At 39.9% G+C, this 12,049-nt stretch overlaps 1 pseudogene; it reads left to right on the top strand.

Annotated features, from left to right (window-relative positions):
* Nucleotides 1-12,049, top strand: part of LOC105853661 — a 13,725-nt pseudogene extending 1,676 nt beyond the window's left edge.

A 12,049-nucleotide genomic window follows, 5' to 3' on the forward strand; every position in this document is an offset into this window, starting at 1 on the left:
AAAAAAAAAAAAAAAAAAAAAACCTTGATGGAAAAGGAATTGAAGAAACTGAAGACTCAAGAACTTGAGCTGTAAAACTTCCCCACCTCATTAAAAGGAAGATCTAATTGGTGATCTTTGAGATTGTAATTCAGTAAGGAACCAGATAAAAGAATAGAGAGAAAAATAAGATCTTAAAAAGAAAAAGAGAATTTGATAGCTATCCTACACCATTAAAAACTCAATATACGAATAATTCATATCTCAAGGCCTCTGTGGTGGCACAAGGGGTTAAAGCACTGTACTGTGAAGCTATCTTCAGCCACTACAGCACAGGTTTAAAACTTGGCCAGGGAGGTGACCCACATAGTGTAGCAGACCCCTCCTGTCTTGAACAGCAGACTTCTCCTGTCTTACCTGCCATTCCCCTCAGCAATGTATTTTGGTCAATCCACCTTCTGTTCCCCACTCTGTCTCTGATGATTCTTCTCACCATTCCCCACCCTGTACCTCTAAACTGTACCCCAGTTCTTGTATGCATAAATCTTAAGAAAAAGAAGAAGAATTCATATCTCAAAAGGGGAAGGGGGAGACAAAAAGTCTATTTAAGAAAATAATAAAGGAAAACTTCCCACATCTGGTGTAGGAGTTAAAAATAGTCCATGAAGCTTAAAAAAACACCCAGTTACCTAAATGAAGTGAGAGCTACACCAAAACATATAAGAATAAACTAGTAAGAGTCCAAATCAAAGAAAGACTATTGGAGGTGGCTAGGGGGAAATAGCAGATAACTTTTAAAGGTAACCTGACAGACAAGAAGATAATGGAATGAGGTATCCAAATTATCCAAAGATTTAAAAAAAAAAAAAAACCAAACACGCTGCCAGCTAAAATACTATATCCTGCTAGACTTTCTTTCAGACATGAGAGGGAAATAATGGCCTTCTCAGACAAATAGAAGGTGAAGAATTTGAAAAACTAGACCTCTTATACAAGAAGTGTTGAAAAAGAAGAAAATCCACACACACAAAAATGAGAAACAAATAGATAGAAGAAGAAAACTAAAGACAAGCAGCAGTGCAAGTCCCCATATATCAATATCACTCTAAATGGAAATAGACTGAGCTCATCCATTAAAAGGCACAGAGTAGATGGTCAAATTAGAAAACAAAAACCAACTTTCTTTTGTCTCCAGAATTTCCACATGAGTGGAAAAGATCAACATAGTCTCAAAGTAAAGGTTTAGAAACAATCCTCCATGAAACTGGGGCCCCCAAAAGACAGGAACCATCATACTTATGCCAAATACAATAAACTTCCTATAAAAAAGGTAACAAGAGACATGATAAAGGGATTAATACATCAGGAAGACATAACATGCAGCAATATATATGAACAAAATAAAGGCACAACAGATACAGTAAACAACTATTTACAAACTAAAAACAAACAATGGCCACAACACAAAAACACAGTAACAGTGGATTTCACTTATTTGAATGGACAGATGAACCAGACAGAAAATCAGCAAGGAAACCATACCCTTAAATGAGAAATTAGATCAGATGGGCCTACTAGACACTGGAAAAAAATTGAGTACATACATATACTCAAGTGTACTTTGAATGTATCCTTCAGGATAGACAACATGTTGGGTCACAAAACAAGTGTTAATAAATTTATGAAAATTGAAATCACACCAGGTATATTCTCTGATCATAATAGTATCAAATTAGAAATCAACACAAAAAGAAGGAAAAATTATATGAGACTGAAAAACAGACCATTAAGGCACTATTGCATTGATGAGGAATCCAAGAAGAAAATTTAAAATACCTGAAAACAAATAGAAATGAATATACAGCCTCCTAGAACCATTGGGATATAACAAAAACAACACTAACTGGGAAATATGTAGCAATACAGGCCTACATCAAAAAACAAGAAAAATCTCAAATAAACAATGTAACATTACATCTCAAGGAACCAGGAAAAAAAAAGAACATATGGAAATTGTCAATAGGAATAAATAATAAATATTCGAGTGAAAGTAAGATAAATGGAAGTTAAGACAGTTGAAAGATCAATAAAACCAAAAGCTGGTCCTTTGAAAAATAAGCAAAATAGAAAAACCTCTAGCTAGACTCACTAAGGGAGGGTGGGGGAGGAAAGAGAAAATTCTAATAAAATAAAAAATGAAAGAGAAGTTATAACAGAAATCTCAGAAATAAGAAATCTCAGCTCATAAGAGACTACTATGGATATCTTGATGCCAAAAAATTAAAAAGTTGAAAAATCTGAAAGAAATGGGCAAATATTTAGAATCAAACAACATCCCAACACTGAGTCAGAAAGAAATAGAAAACCTGAATAGACTAATTGCAAACAAGGAAGTTGAAACAGTAATCAGTCTCCCCAAAACAAAAGCCCAGGACAAGATGGTTTCTGTAATGACATCATGGATTCATACATCAATGGCTAAGTGAGATGTATGCATCCCTTATACAGGGATGCAAGACAAGTTCAACATATATTAATCAATCCATTTAATAAATTATATTTAAAAAGTAAAGAAAAATTATATAATATCAATGGGTGCACAGAAGGCATTTCTCAAGATTCAGCATCCATTTATGATAAAAAGTCTTTGAAAGGGGGGGTAGAAAGACATATCACAACATAATACATGCCATCTATGACAAATAACATCATACTCAAATGATGAGACACTGGAAGTTTTCCTCTAAGATCAAGTACACAACAGGGATATACATTCTCACCACTGTCATCTGGAAATGACAGGAAGGTGGGCTTTGTAATCATCATGTCAGTGTTGCGGTCATCTTTGCAAGGGCATGGTGTATGCACAGTGCCTGCCCCAGGACAGATGCTCCATACATAGCAGTGAATCATTAGGAAGGCTTTATGGTGACTAAACCATGTAGAACATTTTGAGGAAGAAAGTCACTTAAGATTTGTCTTAAGGGTTGCTTTGTCTGAAGTTCTCCTCCAGCAGGTTTCCACAGCCTCAGCATTATTGGTACACAAATGGGTTCTTTGTTGGAGATGATGTCCTGTGCATTGGAGGCTGTTCAGCAGTATCCATGGTCTCTAATTACTAAGTACCAGTAACATTCATCTCCCCAGTCATGACAGTCAGAGATGTCTCTCCAGACACTGGCAGTATTCTCTGGGCAAACAAAATGCCTCTGGGTGAGAACCAATGAGCTGGAGGGAAAAGGCAATGATGGGATCGTGGAAGTGGAGAAAGAAGTGCACCCACCTTGATTGAAATGTCTATTAAGTGCTGGGTATTTTATATATGCTATCCTATTTTAAAGAGGGATATGAGCTAGGAAAGCCCCACTCCCATGTCAACTGCCCCATGAGACCCCTCCAGGGTTACCTGAGGTCAAGTTCCCAAATGATTAAACCCTGTAACAGGCACCATCACTTTTACTAGCCTCATTTGAGAGCAATGAAGTCGAATTCCCACGCCATGTCAAGGAGGAGGGTTTGACACCACTCCATGGATATTAATTTAAGTTATTCTGGGAGGCTTCGAAATCACTTTCCAAGGGAGTTGTTACAAGGCAGAGGTTCTATGACAGAAGCTGGTCAAATTCCAGGAGAAGGATGTCAGTCCTGTAGTTGTCCTTGGGAAGCCTCTCCCTGGGGACTAGGCAGCAGCTGGGTTAAGAGCTGAACTGGTTTTCCTGACACACTCAGGGGCCAGGGCAGGTGCCTCCACACTCACTCAGCCTGCAGACTCAGTTTGCTCTTCTCTGCTCCCACCAACGCCCGCTGGTTGCTGCCAGTATTAATAACATGAGCAGCAGGAGGTTTTGCACCAGAATTGGGGCTGTCTGGATAATTATCTAGTGGCCTAGGACCAGTCAGTAAATTACTCTGACCTGGGAATTCAGCAGGCTACCACCATCACTCAGGCCTGCTCACTTTATTGCTCTTCCCTCCTGCTGCACTGACATTTATTTGTCTAGTTACATTCAGAGCACTGATTTCATGCCTTTTTGTTTTGTCTTAGAGGTGAGAAGGAGCCCTTTTGGGGAAACTGTTTTCAGGTCAGTAGTGACAGGTCAGGCTGTCGTGATGTGGGGAGGAGGTATATTGGAAATTTTGTTTTGTTCAGTCATTGAGTGGCCTTTGCTCTCTGTGGTGTTCCTAGACATATTTGCACCCTTTTTGTCAGAGTTGTGAGCTCTGTGCATATATAAACTTGTACAGTGGGGAGAGGGAAGTCAGAGAAGAAAAATCACGTCATTGCCACCTCAGTCACTAACCTTCAGCTATATCAACTGGCTGTAGCACATCACAGTTATTTTCCCAGACACAAAGTTCTCTCTCCTTGAGCATTTGCATAAACTGTTCCCTTCACTCTAACTGTCCCTTCACCAAATTTTTCCTCATCTTTCAGATCTTACCTGAAACATCACTCCCCACCAAGAAGTTTTTCTTCTCTTACCCAGAAAGTAGTCAGGTTATTAATGCCCCTTTGGGGCTGCCATAGATTTCTAGTCCTTATTATCTGACTAGCTCCAGTTTATTGCAATGACCTGTTTTCTGTCTGTTCTGTCCTTCAGACTGCGAACTCAGCAAGAACAAAACCAGCACACATCTGTCACAGGCCTCCACTTAAAATCGTCAATGAAAATTAATAAACATGTTACTAATAAATCAGAAGATATCCTCTAACTCTGCCTGGCCTTTAGGCAAACATGATTTCCACTTCATATATCCAATAACAATCTCCAAAGAGAAAATCATGAATTTCATGGTGGAAAACCTACAATTTTAGCTGAGGAATTTATTTCCATTCCCTGCAATGACTCTGCCTCTTTCGCTCTCTTTAATTCATCAATTTCTACAAGTGCACCTAAAAATGGCTTTTATCTAATCTTCACTTAATGTTCACCTTAGCCCCATAATTCATTTAAAAAAAATTACTCTTGTTTCTTTTGATGAAATTGCCTTAAATCTTAAGACATTACATGCATTCAACCTTGATTTCCTCTGGCATAGAATGAGTTCATGATCTCTTATGTGACTTTTATGCTGAAAATTTTCTGATTCTAAAATTTAAATGTATTTTGTGATTCTGCACCATAGAGGTAGCAAGTATTTCCATTTTGCTACAAAGCCCTTTTGGACAAACCAGACATATACCAAGTAAATTAAATAATTTTCCTACTTTTTTTCACAAAAGTGTAATGTGGGAGATCATCCTTTGGCTCCTACTTACTCCTGCTCCACTACTACGCCGTCATAAACTGCTTTCATTTTCTCTTAGCACAAAACCCTTTCTCTCTGACATAGTTATGCTGTTCCAGCTGCCCTTTTCCTCTGAATACCTGGCAAACTTCTAATTATGTTTTGAAACCTATCTGTAGTCACTTCCTTCTGGAAATGTTCCTTGATTGAGATGCAGCACAGCACAAAGAATACAAGTTTAGGCACATCTGGGTCTCTAATTTGGCCCACAATCCCACAGTTGTGATCCTGTGGGAAAGTGACTTAAATGAGCTGACCAAGCCTCAGTCTCCTCATCTGTAAAATGGGTGTGATGATTCCTACCTCATAAGGCAAAGAAGATTGAATGTGGTAACTTAAATAAAGCATTTGGCTACCACATGATTTTACTAATAGCAGGAGTATAAAGGACAGGGAGAGAAAATAATAACAACAACTATATATACCAAAGACATTTTATGGGGGTAGACTGGGGAATGGGATCAAAAACGGTGGGAAGAGGAAAGTGCACTGGACTATGATGATGGCACACGGGTGATTTGGTGATGGGAAACCCACAGGGATTACAACTGAGATAGAAAAAGGTGCAGAATGATGTAAAATTAAACTATTATTTAAAAAATAAATAAATAAAGCATTTGGCTTAGCTCCTAGCAAACAATAAACATTATACAAGGTTTTGTTATTATTAATCACTCCAAGTTGGAATTAATTACTTTCAATGTACATTTACCAAGCTGAATTTTATTTTTTTTATACATTTTATTATATATAAGTAAAATGTATTTTTTCACATCATTCTTCATTTTGTGCATTTTTCATCTCAGTTGTGATCCTGATGGACTTCCCACCACCAATTAACCCATGTGCCATCACCATAGTCCTGTGTGGTCTTCCTACCCCAGTTTTGATCCTGTTCCCCTCTCCACCCTTGTAGAATGTCTCTGGTTTAAAGTTGTTTTGTTGATTTTCATTTTTACTGTACTGCAATTGCTTTCTTTCCCCTGATCCCTCACACTCCTACTATAAGTTAAAAACCATCCAGTATTTTTCTTTTTCTTTCTGAATTTTAAATGCCTGCTTCCCCTTCAAGCTGCTCAGTTCCTGATCAGGTGTTGTTTGTTTGTTTTTTTTTTTCATATTTGTACCCCAAGAACTGTAAATAACATTCAGCACTTAGTTAATAGCCAACAGATGCTCAGTTAAATTGAAATATGCATTTAGAAAAGAGAATAATCTTTAAAGAGTAAGATAAAGTAAAACAATAAAATAAGGGCAACATGTGGCCTGATAATGCTCCAAATTGCTGTGACATCTATTTACATTCATATTTTCACATAGATTCTCATAGTGAATTTCTGTGGCAGGTATTATTTCCAGTTCACAGATGATGGAACAGAAATACTCAGAGGAATCTAATGGTGGCCCAAAGTTACAGAGCAAGCGTTGGAACTCAAAGCTGTATTACTTTTCTCCTCTTTATACTTATGTTGTCCACTCATCTCCTCTCACCCCCCCAAAAAAAAGGGGGGGGGGAGGGAGTAACTAAGTCACTCTGAAAACTCAATATACTACTTTGAGCTTCCACAAGTGACCCTCCATGCAGAACTCAATGAAAGACAGCACCCCGAAAGGGTCCCTTTTCTCAGACGCGACTCCTGCTGGCAGCCACCACCCTTAATTCTTCAAATGCCATGGGGAGAAACAGGCATGTGCTGTGTTGTGTCCTTGCCATTCAGAGAATACATTTGGTTTCTGCCAGCACTTTGGGCTGCTCCAGGCTTTTCCTGTGCTTTTGTGCAGCCGAGAAGGTAAAGCATAAGGGTATCAAAATCTGTGAACAGTCCCTACCTCTGGAGACAGGCATTTACCAGAAAAACAGACCAATGGCTTCTCAGAGCATTGTTCAGCCACTTTAGAGAAAGGATTAAGCAGATACATTCAGCTATTCTAACAGATTTTCTTTAAGCTTTGAATATGCCTCTCACTCTCACTCAGATAATCACATTAGTTTTGTCATTAAAAGATCCCTTTTATAGAAGGTACCTAAACCGCTTAAACCACCCAAAGAGATTGCATATATTATCAAACACCAAGACAAACAAAAAAGGATTTCTTGGCTCCACATCTCAGTTTTTCTTATACCTCAAGAAATTTGGAAAATGAAAGTAGAAATGATTTTGAAAATGGACAGTGGTTGGGCTCTTGCTCCTTCCTTCCTGTGCTCCCTCAGCAATAGGAACTAGGAAAATTCGAAATGTCTTTGGCATTGGGGACAGAATAAAACAAGAGGTAAAGGACAAGATGAAGACAGCAAGTCAAGGGGGATTTGAGGGTATGGAGGTAAAAGTGTCATAGGAAATTGCATTGGAACCAAGAAGTGTAAAAAAGTACAGGATGGGGATCAGACAGCTGCCACTTTCACTTGCTAGATGGGGGGCCACGGTCTAGGGTGGGAACATTTCACTTCTCTTGTCCTCATGGTCCCCCTTTATAAAATGGCGGTAAGAGCTACGGTCCCTCATTCCCTGGGCTGTTAAGGGACTTCAATGAGAAAAGACAGGTCTATAAGATATGATACCAGCATGACAGGTGTCCTTTGGCTTTCCTGTTATAACCCCTATAATGATAGAAGTTATGTATGTTTATTCCCCATAGGAGCTCAGATTGGTCCCCAACTCTTGGTAGACAATGGATACTAAATCTTTTTTTTTTCCCCAACGAATTGTGCTTTAAGTACTTCTGCCACAAAACACTACCCACCCTGCAAACTCCCACCTCAAAGTTTTAATTCAGATGGATACTACTTTAAAATCTTCTTCCGGCCTTCAAAATGAACTCAACACCTCAGCTTCCATGTTCCCATATATTCCAAATGCAAAACAAATTCTGAGCCCAAATTATTTAAGCATCTGAAATGTTGACCATTTTGAAAATAACCAAGCTTTGCCTTTGAATTCATACTATGTACCTGCTTCTAGTTGCCATCCAATAATTCCTTGAATAAAGGAATGATAAATGAACAAATGACCCAGAATTTGGATTATTTGGCCCAGAAATGAGAAATCCAAGGAAAAATTTAAGAATCAGTTTCCAAAATATGGATTATTAAACTTTAGAGAAGGGCTGTCTGTACTTACCATTGTGCAACATTGTGTTGCTTTAGAAGTGTTGTTTTATCAGGGTGTGGATTTAACAGTTTTCATTGAAAGTGACAGAAAGTAATTGGGAAGATTTTAAATCAAAGAGGGATGTGATCTGATTTGTATGCTAAAAAGATTACCCTGGGCCCTTTGTGGTAGGACACAGCACTGCAAGCTAACCACAGCAGCTTCAGTGTGAGTTCAATCACCAGCCCCGGAGGTGACCCACATGATGCAACAGACCTCTCCTGTCTTGCCCACTGCTCCCCTCAGCAGAGTACTTTGTCAATCTGCCTGTTCTGTTCCCCCCTCTGTCGCTGGTGAATCCTCTCACTGCCCCTGAATCTCTGGCCTGTACCTCAGTCCTGTATGCATAAATAAATAAATAAATCTTTTAAAAAAATTATCCTGACTGTTGTGTGAATAATCAACTAGGATTAAGGGGAGATGATGAGAGACCATTTGGGAGCCAAGGCAGCAAGCTGTTCAAGTAAGAGACAGGTAGTGAATATGGAGATGTAAAGGACAGAGCTTGAAAAGTTTGGAAGAGGGGATAGGAATGACACCCTCATGTGTTCCTGTCTTCACTCTCTTGCTCATGATATCATTTCTTGAGGTGAGAGGAGTTCGAGGGACCCATACACAGCCATGCTATACTGTCTCATCTTGACTGCTAACCCTCAAGGAATCCATTGTCTCAAGTAGATTACAAATATGCTCTTGGTCTTTGGTCACAGAAGAGAAACAGACATCTCCAGGTAATTTTCTCTAAGTCTCCTAGAGATGAGGTGTGACCAGGAGGCAGACGAAGGTGCAGAAGCGACAGTGAGGTCCTCCCTACAGCATCCCCAACACACCTACAACCAAAGCCCATGTGCCCAGTCATAGGCTCTGCTACTCCCAAGACCCACAGAGCTCCAGCTAACTTCCATCTTTGAAGGAAACACTGCTCACGGCCTCGAGTTCTTCCCAGCATGCCTCCCAAGAGTAAAGATTAAATGAATTTTTTCATTTCTTTTGCAGGGCAAAATATAAGGACAGGACTTAAATCATGAAGAGATAGACGCGACTAGGGTTTCTCGACTTCCACACTATTGCCATTTTTGGCAAGGGCCAAAAAGCGGTCCCTTGCACTGTAGGCTACTGACTACTCATGCAATGCCAATAACAACTTTGCACCACCAGTACCCCTGGCTGTGACAACCAAAAACTTTCTCCAGACTTCCTGTAGGGGAATAAAATGTCCCTAGATGAAAACAATTCAGTTAGACCTAGGGTAAAAGCCTCTCTGTGAGGGTTTTGCGGTATCAGGAAAGGAGACAAAAGACCTGAACACAGAGATGTCTGTTTCTCTTTCTTGACTGGAGGTTTTTAGTAATAAGGGTATCACCGATAAAACATCATCAAGTAGATGTCTTATTTTATGGGTTAATACCATACCTTCCCTTCTGATGGCAGATAGGTTGAAACAAATTGATACTATGGTACTATAGGAAATGTCCTCTGTCAATTCTGAGATTTCTAGACCAGAATAATCTGCTACGAGCCTTTGTTGATGAGAGAAGGAAGCCATTTATCAAGTTATCTGGCTATCTAGGCTGCATTGCCCTTATTCAACAGCACTGATCATATGCCCTCCATGTCAATGTCCTTTACATAATACTTGGGCCAAAAATTCTGTTTGACTTAGTATCTTGGAGTTAATGTTTTGTGCAAACATTTCCTTAGTGATTTACTTGTCGACATCAGGAACTACATAGTTAAAGCCACCTTTCACGGCCCTCCCTGGTGGCACAGCGGGTTAAAGCACAGCACTGAGAATCTAAAGCGGCTTCCGCGTGAGTTCGATTCCCGCCTGCCCCGGAGGTGACCACATGGTGTGGCAGGCCTCTCCTGACCTGCCCACTGCTCCCCTCAGCAGTGTAATTCGTCGATCTGCCTGTTCTGTTCCCCACTCTGTCTCTGGTGAAGCCTCTCACTGCCCCTGAGCCTCTGGCCTGTACCCCAGTTCTGTATGTATAAATAAAAAAACTTTAAAAAAAAAAAAAACCTTTCAGAATCAGAGGAAGTTTGGTAGCAGATGCCAGCATCCCTGCAGAAGCAGCATCTGGTTGCTAGTCCTCATGCTATTTCCACGTAGCTGTCAGATGCCTTGGCTCAGCAGCTAATGGTTTATTCAAATATTTGAGCTTCTTTTTTTCTGCCTTCAAACTAGTTCATTTAAGGTATACAGTACTACTCCTTTTCCAATTCAACTATCTACTAAAGTATTTAATCTGCCCAAGAAACATTTGTCTGGGAAGATTCTGACCAACTGTGTCCCTCCAGACACTGTATAATCTATTTATAGATTAAGTCAGAGTAGCAGGGAAATATCCACCACTATTCTATTTGTTCATTATACTTTGGCATTTTGACTTCGCTTTAGAGAGAAAGGGTCTGATTGAAAGGTTGACTGAAGGATTATTATAAGGATGAATACATAATTAGCAATGGATGTATATATTTAAGCAATATAGAGAAAGTGAAGATCTCATCCATGACATTACACTTTTCCCTTTCTGAGGCTCAGGAAGCTCCTCTTAGGTTTCTCCAGGTTAGTTCTCCTGCTTTATCTTGTGCACAGTATGAATTCTTTAACTAATTTTGCAGGGAGGTAAGAGGATTCACCAAAGACAGATTGGGAACAGGTAGATCAACCAAAATACACTGCTGAGAGGAACAGCGGGTGAGAGAGGATAGGTCTCCCTGGCCAGGGATTGAACTCATGCTGCAGTGGGTGTGGATAACTTCACAGTGCTCCGCTTTAACCTCTCACACTACCAGGGAGGCCTCGATCTGGACTTTTGAAGATACACAGTTTGCTAGTAAAAACATATTGGAAGGAGGGACTGAGAAAAATTTGAGAGAGCAGTACTTTGGAATGACTGGAAGTTTAATATGGCTAGTGCAGGGTGTTAGGAAATTACAGACCAGCAATAAAAATGAAAAAATGAGTGCAAAACATAGGCCCCAATTTAAGCAAAGGCTGTCCCAGGGTTTAAATAGTAGACTGGGTCAGTGGGGTCATAAACACCTAAAATTGTAGAATGGTTAGATTTGTGGGTTATGTAACAATGTGCCATGGTTGATACAGTACAGCAGCAGCTTCTCAAGAGTTTCTTGGACTCTGGTTCCTTGAAATTACTTCTCATACTATGATTAGCATCAGTTCACCATGGCCCTCCAGTCCATTCTTCCAGATCTTTCCATCTAGAACTGTCCTACTTTGTGACAGCTAGTTCCACTTGATTATTTCAAAAATGCACAAAACACAGCATGAGAGAACTGAACTTAAATCTTCCTGCCAAACCTGGTTACCTTCTGTTGCTCTTTTCCAGTGTGTGGCACCAACTACCCCAAGTGCACAAGCCAGAAATAATCCTCGACACCTGCCCAACTCCTATCTCATATAGAACCTACCACTCAGTCCCTCTGACATTCCTTAACCTTTCTCAAATTCTTTCTCACTTCAGCCTTTACCAACCCAGTCAAAGGTGCTCTCTTACAACCGCAACAGTGGCCTCCTGTATCACATGCACCAGTCAAAGGTGCTGTACAACCGCAACAGTGGCCTCCTCTATCACATGCTTGCCCCTACAGCACAGACTCTGCTCTAG

The sequence above is a fragment of the Condylura cristata genome, unplaced genomic scaffold (assembly GCF_000260355.1).
Source record: "Condylura cristata isolate star-nosed mole 26May11 unplaced genomic scaffold, ConCri1.0 scaffold00015, whole genome shotgun sequence".
Taxonomy (NCBI): domain Eukaryota; kingdom Metazoa; phylum Chordata; class Mammalia; order Eulipotyphla; family Talpidae; genus Condylura; species Condylura cristata.